The 8,603-nt window shown below is 38.8% G+C and overlaps 1 protein-coding gene across 1 annotated transcript in view; it reads right to left on the reverse strand.

Moving 5' to 3' along the window:
• Positions 1–8,603, reverse strand: part of LOC117169242 (helicase sen1-like) — a 90,992-nt gene that overhangs the window by 72,954 nt on the left and 9,435 nt on the right. The gene's annotated exons all lie outside the window — the stretch shown is intronic.

Genomic DNA, 8,603 nt, shown 5'->3' on the forward strand with positions numbered 1-8,603 from the left:
CTATTCTGAAAAACTGCACCCGATTCCAGCGAAATCGCGGTAAAATTTCATCCATAACCACGTCACAAGACCGTGAGATAAGTGGTGATGGAATAAGTCTGTGATGGAATCAATAGGACGATCCGGCAAAAGTCTCGTGCACCCTGAGGACACGCAGCGAACCAAGGACGAACGCCTTTTGCATTTTTCCCGCAAGTGTCTTAGCATTACATTGACACTCAGGGATGCTTTCCAGGATATTAACCAGTGAAATTTTGGCACCTCCAAGAGCCCCGATGATAAGAACGATTAGTTTAACAGCATATTCGGGGTAAAATGGTCGCAACTCCCTTATAAAGTCTCTGTACCTTTCTTTCTTTTCAATCTCCTTGGCTATGATGTTTTTGTCAGCTGTTGCCGAAAATTCAATAACGAACGTGGTTCGCTTCTCGAAGTCAAGGAGAACTATGTCAGGCCTCTTGTGTGCAACAGAAAAAATTGTTGAGAATATAAAGTTTCAGTGCATGCGGCACTTCTAATTTTTGAATCGTCCCTAGGAGCATTTAGACGAGCGACATTAAGGTTAAAGCCGTAAGAGTGACCGAGATGGAAATAAAGTACTCTCAGTGCCGCATTGTGCCTTTGGATATACGTCGTTCCCCCATGAGTTGGGCAACTAGATATTATGTGTGCTAGATGCTCGGGGTGTGGCGGCGGTACGTTTAGGTGGAAATGACACTGTCTTGACATGCCAAAATGAAACAATCCGTGCCAGACTTCAATCCGGGTGATTTAAGGAAAGCAAAAGTTAGCTCACGCGATATGGACTGATCCTCCATATTTCTGTGGCAGATGCCATGCATGCTCTTATCGAGGAGCTATTCACGTAAGTTTTTCTCCTGTGCTTTTTTAATCTGGGCTTTCAGGAGTTAGTACTCGAGATAGATAAGATTTCATGCATTTTGCTCATCCCTGATACTGGAGTTAAGTCCGAGTGTTTCAACAGACTCCTCCACTGCTTTATACAGAAACGTTCCTTTGTCCACTTCTTCGTGCTTTCTGACCATTTTAAGAAGAGGGTCTCTTCCATTTGCGACTCTATGCGCTGTACTCAGAATAATCCTGTTGCGAAAACATTCAAGACTCAATATTCCGCGATCAGCTTGACGGCGTAAGATATGGAGTCGTAGAACGGAATACTTAAGATTCATGCTTTTTTTCATGTGCATAACCTATTTCCTATTTCCTTAGTCTACCGTTCGACAATCCCTAGAGCTAGATGTAGTTCTCTTTGTTTTTAGCATATATCTTAAGATCATGCATGTAAAATACAAGAGTGGCCTTCTACTTTCGATCTACAGGTTTGCCGCAAAAGTACCTCTGGGAATGGCGAAGTGTTAGAGATATTCCGGATGAACCTTTAAGCTTTTCAAAGGACATATGATTACTTAATGGGAGGTCGAATCGAAAGCTTTCCGGTAATCAATCCAGGCCATTGGTAGGTCACGCTGGTAGGATGCTGCATCTTTGCAGACACATCTATCGATGAGCAGGTTCTCGTGACATTCTGCTACGCCTTTCTTTGAGCCGCGTTGTTCATACATTTCTTGCCAAACAGGTCCGATTGCACGAACAATCCTATCATTGATACACTATCCGTCCAATCAGACGACGAACGCGGGACTTTCACCGTCCGGCAAGACGGCGGCGTGAGGGGTCCTCACTATTCTGCGCTGAGAGTGTGTGCGGTGTAGAGCGAACTTATGTGTTAAGTGAAACATTAGGTCGTGTGCATTGCAAAGTAGAAAGTGGAGGGGATAGAGGTACGGCCTCCGCCGTCGTTTCATTGAGCGTTCGCCCGTCGTTATGTTAAGCGGGTCGTCTTCCCGGAGGTCATCTTATTGGACGACTAGTGTAACTGTGAATATCTTATACAGTTTGATCAAACAAGTAATTGGCTTGTAATTCTTCGGGTCAGTTAAGTTGCTCACTTTCGACAGGAGGACTGTGCGCCCTTTCACCAACCACTCCGAAACCGGCTCTTCCGATTTTAAATATGAGGTGAAAATACGGGCCAAATTCTGATGGGTTAAAGGAAACTTCTTCCACTAGAAGGTCTTGATACCATCTGGTCCCGGAGCGGAATAGTTCTTCATAGCTCTTAATACTTCATTTACCTCCTCGGTAGTGATGGGTGGGCATTCTGCACTTAGTAGACTTCTCTCCGAAATAATTCGACTTCCTCTGGTTTGGGCGGGTGGGCGACAGTAACTGGAAGGTCTTCGAAAAGTCGAGACGGGTCAAAAAGAAACTGTTAGTTTTCTCTTACCCACCTCTCTCTCCGTTCTAGACTTCTCTTAGCGCCAGATAGTATCCGTATTCTCTCAACAATATGCTGCCTGATGATCAGCAGGTTTGACTTGTTAAGTGTGTGATAACAGATCCGGAGTTCGCTTTTGGTCTTATGAAAAACTGTTGATTTTGTTTTACGGTTCGCATCCATTGATAGTCCAGATGTAGGATTCTTCGCATAAATGTCCACGAAGCTCGTCATCCATTTTAACCAGATCTTTAAGCTTGAGAGAAACCTGGATGTTGATGTTTCTCCGAGCTAAACTCATCAAAGGCGAGATAGACAAATCCAGAATAGTGGTGATAATATTGTATACCATTCGCAAGGCTGCGAAGGGCAAAGGCGGGCAAGTTGTGATAAGTGCCGACCGGCGGCGCGGACGCGCAGCGCTTTAGAGAAAGAAGGAAAGCTGCATTAGCGTGACAGCTCATCAAGCAACACTCGATTGTAAGTTGTCTTTCGTATTGACAGGCAAGGCGAAAAAGAGAGACTCGGCGAGACTACGGAAATTTCCCGAAGAAAATTTCAAATTCAACGAACTGCGTAAAAGGAGAGACTGTGACGTTGAGCTTGCAAGATGAGAATCTGAAACTATCAAATGTGAAAAAAGGCAGAATTACTAAACTGATGAGTTGCAAATAAAAATAAACTAAAGTTGCGAAACAAAAATGAAATTTGTACAAATGTGTATATTAAGCTGGCATACATATAAACAATTACATTTATTTTAAAAATTGTATAGTAAAACTAAATAATAATCTTGCTGGGATCTTGCTGTACGGCCCCCCTCCCTTGTCCGTTCCTCTCCTGATCAGCCATACTTGTTTACAACGAAAAGGATGTTTCCTGCTCCAGTTGAGGAAAATTGGAATTTTCTGAAGAAATGGCTGGAAGACCATACCATTGAAGGTACCGCTGCTATTATGCCGATAACGATGCAAAGCGAAACTGTCACCGTCAAGCAGAAAGGCGGGAAGAAGAGAAAAAGAAAGAGCGAAGGTGCAGACGGTGAGAAGAAGGCGAGCGAAGGTGAGGTAAACGCGAGCCAGAAGGAAGAAAAAAAGCCCTGGATAAGCTTGATGGTGCCCAAAATACTTCGGGAAACGGTAAACCGCGTCTGCCTCTTAAAACAGATACAAAGATAGTTCATTTGCGGAACAAGGTCCGGTAAATCATTTGAAAGGTTATAATCTAATGATCAATACCTTAAGGGAAGAGTTAAAAACTATCAGTAAGGAAAGCGAAGAGCTAAAAGCTCATTTGAAAGGAATGCGGAAACAATTTGACTCTCAGAGCCAACAACTTGGAGAAATTCAAGATTGGATGGACCAAGTGTATGCAGATGATGAAGGTGAGAATGGGGATGGAACTGAAAATTCTTATAAAAATAAAAATACAGTCTAATAAAAGTACAGTCTGAAATGAATAAGGCTTCTGGCAAAAATAATAATCCATTAATAGAAGTAGAAAAATGAAAGAATACTTTGAAATTAGAAATTTTTACTAAAAGTCCAAGTAACTTTAAAAGAGATTACAAATGAAATACTGATGACTATTGAATTATTTCTTGATTATCATTCATCTGAAGTAAAGGCAAGTAATCTACAACATAATATTGATCAAAACACTGATTTTGCTAAAATTGATAGATACTTTAGAAGAACAAAAATTCAAGGTTAGGGATATTTTGATTAACCACTCAGATTTGAAATATAACAAAATGACTGCTCTGAAGATCCCCTAAAAATGGTAAGGGCCCTTATAGATATTAAAAGGTGCGAAGTAAACGTAACTTCACATTCAGTGCGAAACCAGCTTCACCGCATGCAATATGTTGTAGGTAAAATGAAAGCAACAGAGTTTTGTGAGAAATTCAAGGATACTATAAGAAGCTATAAAAATTGCTTAGACACAACCCCTATGTCTAATGAAGAGAAGAGAGATTTACTTTATAGTGCAGTCATGGTATCTGTACCAAATATTCAAAATCTTGAGTTTATAAATAAACGTGCTCTTAAATCGAGTCTCATATGAAAAGCTGAAAACGGTCGTTTTGCAAGACGAGGCAGCTCGTAACCAAAATGAAGGTGCGTCAAATATGGTGCGAGAGGCCAATAATGCAAAATTTAAAGGCAGAATAACAACAATGCTCGAGATAATAATAATGGTGCGAATCAACAATCTGCTCAGCCCAAAAATGAACATTTATCAGGAGAAAATAATAATAAAGATGAGTCCTCACATTAACTGTCACAAGCTTCAATCATTATCGATTATTATCATTGCGCATCTAAAGGGGGAACGTTTTTCACTAGCACTAATACGTTAGGTATATATAAGTACATATGTTTCGAAATTTCTCGCTGACTCTGGAGTAACAGAACAGATAACTAACTCAGAACTTATATTCAAAACATTTGATGAGTTAGATCAAAATACAATTAAATGTGCAAATAGAAATAATTCAGCGGACTTGAGAACAAAGGAGCGGGAAATTCCGAAATTATTCTTGAGAAAGGAGAACCAATGCTTACAGACGAAGCTATATTTGCTGAAGGGTTCAAAGAATATCTCTTATCTTTGAGAAAATGTGCTGAAGTAGGACTTGTAATATATTTAGATAATAAGAAATGTGACATTTTTTATCCTGTATCGAATGAATCACTTTTGCAAGGTGTGTACAATAGTCCCTACTGAATAATATAATTGAATATAGATAACAGCAAAACTGATATAAGCTCTAAAGGTGCGACAAATTGGCGAGATTTTGCAAATTTTGTTGAACCAAAAAGGCATATGACAAGGAGTGAAACAGCAAAAGATAAATTACGTGAAAATTCCGACATTGATGAAAATGTTAATAAGTCTAACAACGATAATAATGATAAAGGTGCGAATAATGAGGCGAGTAAAAGTATTGAAAAGAAACCTTATGAAATGTCTAATTTTGACATCAAAATTTGGGATCCGAAAATTCACAATATTGAAGATGCGCCTTTATTTGAGATCACAGAAGCGGAGTCCCCATTTTCGAAGGAAAACTTAAAATTTTAGAAAAATAACAGAGCGATGTTATGGCACATTAGATTTGGATATGCATTTATTTCTTATCTTAACGCACTGCAGTGAAAGTCCTTAAACAATGAAGAGTTGCATAGTGTTGTTTTTGACCAATCAATTCTTGATTGTGAGTTATGTCACATAGCTAAATTCAAGGGGTTGCCTTTTAATTTGATGCGCACTCGAGCAACAGCTCCACTTCAAATAATTCATTCTAATGTTAATAGACGATTTTTCTCGCTGAGCCATAGCGTATGCGATGAAACATAAGAGCTACACTGGTATCTGTTTTAAAATGTTTGTGAGGAGCGCGAGAAATCTCGTCGGGTACGATGCGAAGTTGTGTTATATCAGGACCGATCAAGTCACTGAATATACTGACGGGAACACAATTGGGTGAGATCATACATGTACCGATGCCAAATTACCGGAAAATCTTTGGGATTTGGCAATGAATGCGGCTGTATATGCAATATAATCGGACGCCTCATATATCTAACAATATGATAACACTTCTTCAAAAATTTTACGCTAATCATCATTATGATATGTATCAAATCAAAAGGTTTAAGTGTTTGGCATATATAAAAGTTCAAAGAAATGTGGGACCGAAATTCCGAGCTGAAGGAAGACGAGTTGTATTAGTCGGATATATCCCTACGGGATATAAATTTTTAAGGCCAGAAGACGGAATAATGTATGAGAGCCGAAATGCTAGTTTTAATGAAAAATGAGTAAATGGTGATAAATATGAGGAAAATTCGATGAAAGCATTGCCAACAGTTACTGAAGAGATTGATGAAAGTAAATGGTTCATTGAGTTCGAAAATGTTGAAGATAGTGCCAAAGAATTGCCAAAACTGAGAGAGCAAAGGTGCGAGGGCTAGGAAGGCCAAAGAAAATTATAACCAAGCCCAGAGAAAAAGAGAACCCTAAAGGAATAACAAAGTTGATCGATAACTCCATTCAAGATATCAGTTTTCCACATTTGGATGTCGATGAAAACATAAAGGCGAGTGCTCTGTGCGTATGCCCTACCACAGGTAAGATTGAATTGAATGAGGAAAATGATATGAGGTCATATGAAATACAAGATTGGCTTATTAGCTTCCGTAAATTTGAAAATTGATGACGATATTGAGGAGAGCTCTCTATACGTATTATTTGACAGAGAAAATTATGAACTTGACGAGCAAAAAGAGAAAGCATCAGATGAAATTTATCACGCGTTACTGTGTGATATAAATTCTGATCGTTCAAACTATAATAAAGCTATTTCTTGTAAAGAAAAATTACAATTGGCAAAAGGCAATAGCAGAAGAACAGAGTTCTATGACAAAAAATCAAGTTTGGAAAGTAATAGACAAACCAAATGTAACTAAAAATGGACAAAAAGTTTATCCAATAGACACCCGAAGGATTTTCAAAAGAAAAATTGGTGTAGATGGGTGTGGCAAATATAAGGCTCGACTTGTCGTGCGAGGTTTTAGACAAAAAAATTTATGAATTAAGAGAAACGTATGCCCCCGTATCGAGATTGACATTGGTGCGTTGTGTGCTAGCCATAGAAAATAAATTTGATTTTGAAATTTACCAATTTGACGTGAAAACTGTTTTCTTAAACGGAATACTTGATGAGGAAATTTACATGGAAATTCCAGAGGGAACAAATCACTCCACGAAAGAAAGGCAAGAAAAGGTGTGTAAATTGGAACGTGCTCTATATGGACTAAGAGTCAGTCCCAAAAGTGGTATGATCGTTTTGCCGAGGAAGTTGTAAAAATGGGTTTGAAAAATTCGGATTTAGAGCCTTGTCTGTTTATTTGGCAAGAAGGTGAGAAATTACTCATTTACAAATTTTATTTTTGTACATTGATGATATATTAATGGTGAGTAACGACAAAAAAAAGTTGAATAAGTTTAGCAAAGACTAAGCAAAGCATTTTAAATGACAGTTCTTGGCAAGCGGAAAGAATTTCTTGGCATAAATATAAGGCGAGATAGGAAAAACGAAATAATAGAGTTGACTCAAGAGAAGTGTGTTGACAAAATATTAGAAAGATTTAGTTTTAGCCACTCTCACCCCAAAGGTACTCCTATGGTGACTAATGAAGTTGCCAATCGAGAAAGAAAATTGAGAGAGACTGAGGCTGATAAAGAAACTCTCACAAGAGTTCAAAATCCTGAAAATGTACCGCACAGTTAGCCGTTAGAAGTTTACTCTACCTGGCACGTGCAACAAGGCCAGACATTTCGTATGTCGTGAACGTGCTAATTACACATCAACTCAATCCTAAGTAGAGTGACTGGACTATGGTCAGAAAAGTATTTCGTTAACTAAGAAGAACCAGACAATTGGATTTGATATACAGAGATGAGACGGATGATTTGGCAGGTTTCTCTGATGCAAGTTTTGGATGGATGCTAGGATGGACGCGATCTAAAGAACAATTGGCAGACATATTTGCAAAGCCTCTAGCTCATGATTTAAATTTTTACTTGGTATGCAAAATACTAAATATTAAACCCAATGTTTGATTTTTAATCATTATGTTTTATTTTCAGACTCCCGTTAAAATGTGAGGTGAGATCAAGGTGAGATGAAGAGATCAAGGTGAGTTGAAGTGATCAGGAGATCAGGATGATGACGGTCGGGAGGGAGTGTTAAGTATTTGAGAAAGCCCGCTTCATCATGCCTGGCTCCATACCTCCACTCCCCACCTCTACTGCCGCTAAGCTGTGAGCCGCTAATGAGTCCTTGAGTTATTCGGTCGACGATCGCGTCCACATTCAGATGTAATTCAGTAAAAAGGCGTGAATTTAATAAATATATTTCATATTATTACAATTTACGACTCTCTCCATTTACGCACACCTGTCATCGCAATATAAACATTAACAATTCTGCATACTTTTCCTCCAGATTGATAGTTTCAGAGCAAATCTCTATTGCAATTTATTAAATGCAACAGGCTTCATGTCAATAAGCGTTAAGCCCTTCTGTGACTTGTCATAGAAATAATATTAGTCAAACCCTTAACTCCTTCCAATGTCTCGTGGTGACTGGAAGACATCCCAGTGACTGGTCACAAAAATAATTTCGGTCAAAACATAATCCTTTTCTAAATTATCGTGGCGCCGGTAAAGTACTGCTGTCATTGGTCACAGAAATAATGTAGGTAAGAGACCGTACTTAAATTACGTAACGGAT

This window comes from Belonocnema kinseyi, chromosome 3 (assembly GCF_010883055.1).
Source record: "Belonocnema kinseyi isolate 2016_QV_RU_SX_M_011 chromosome 3, B_treatae_v1, whole genome shotgun sequence".
NCBI classification, from domain to species: Eukaryota; Metazoa; Arthropoda; class Insecta; order Hymenoptera; family Cynipidae; genus Belonocnema; species Belonocnema kinseyi.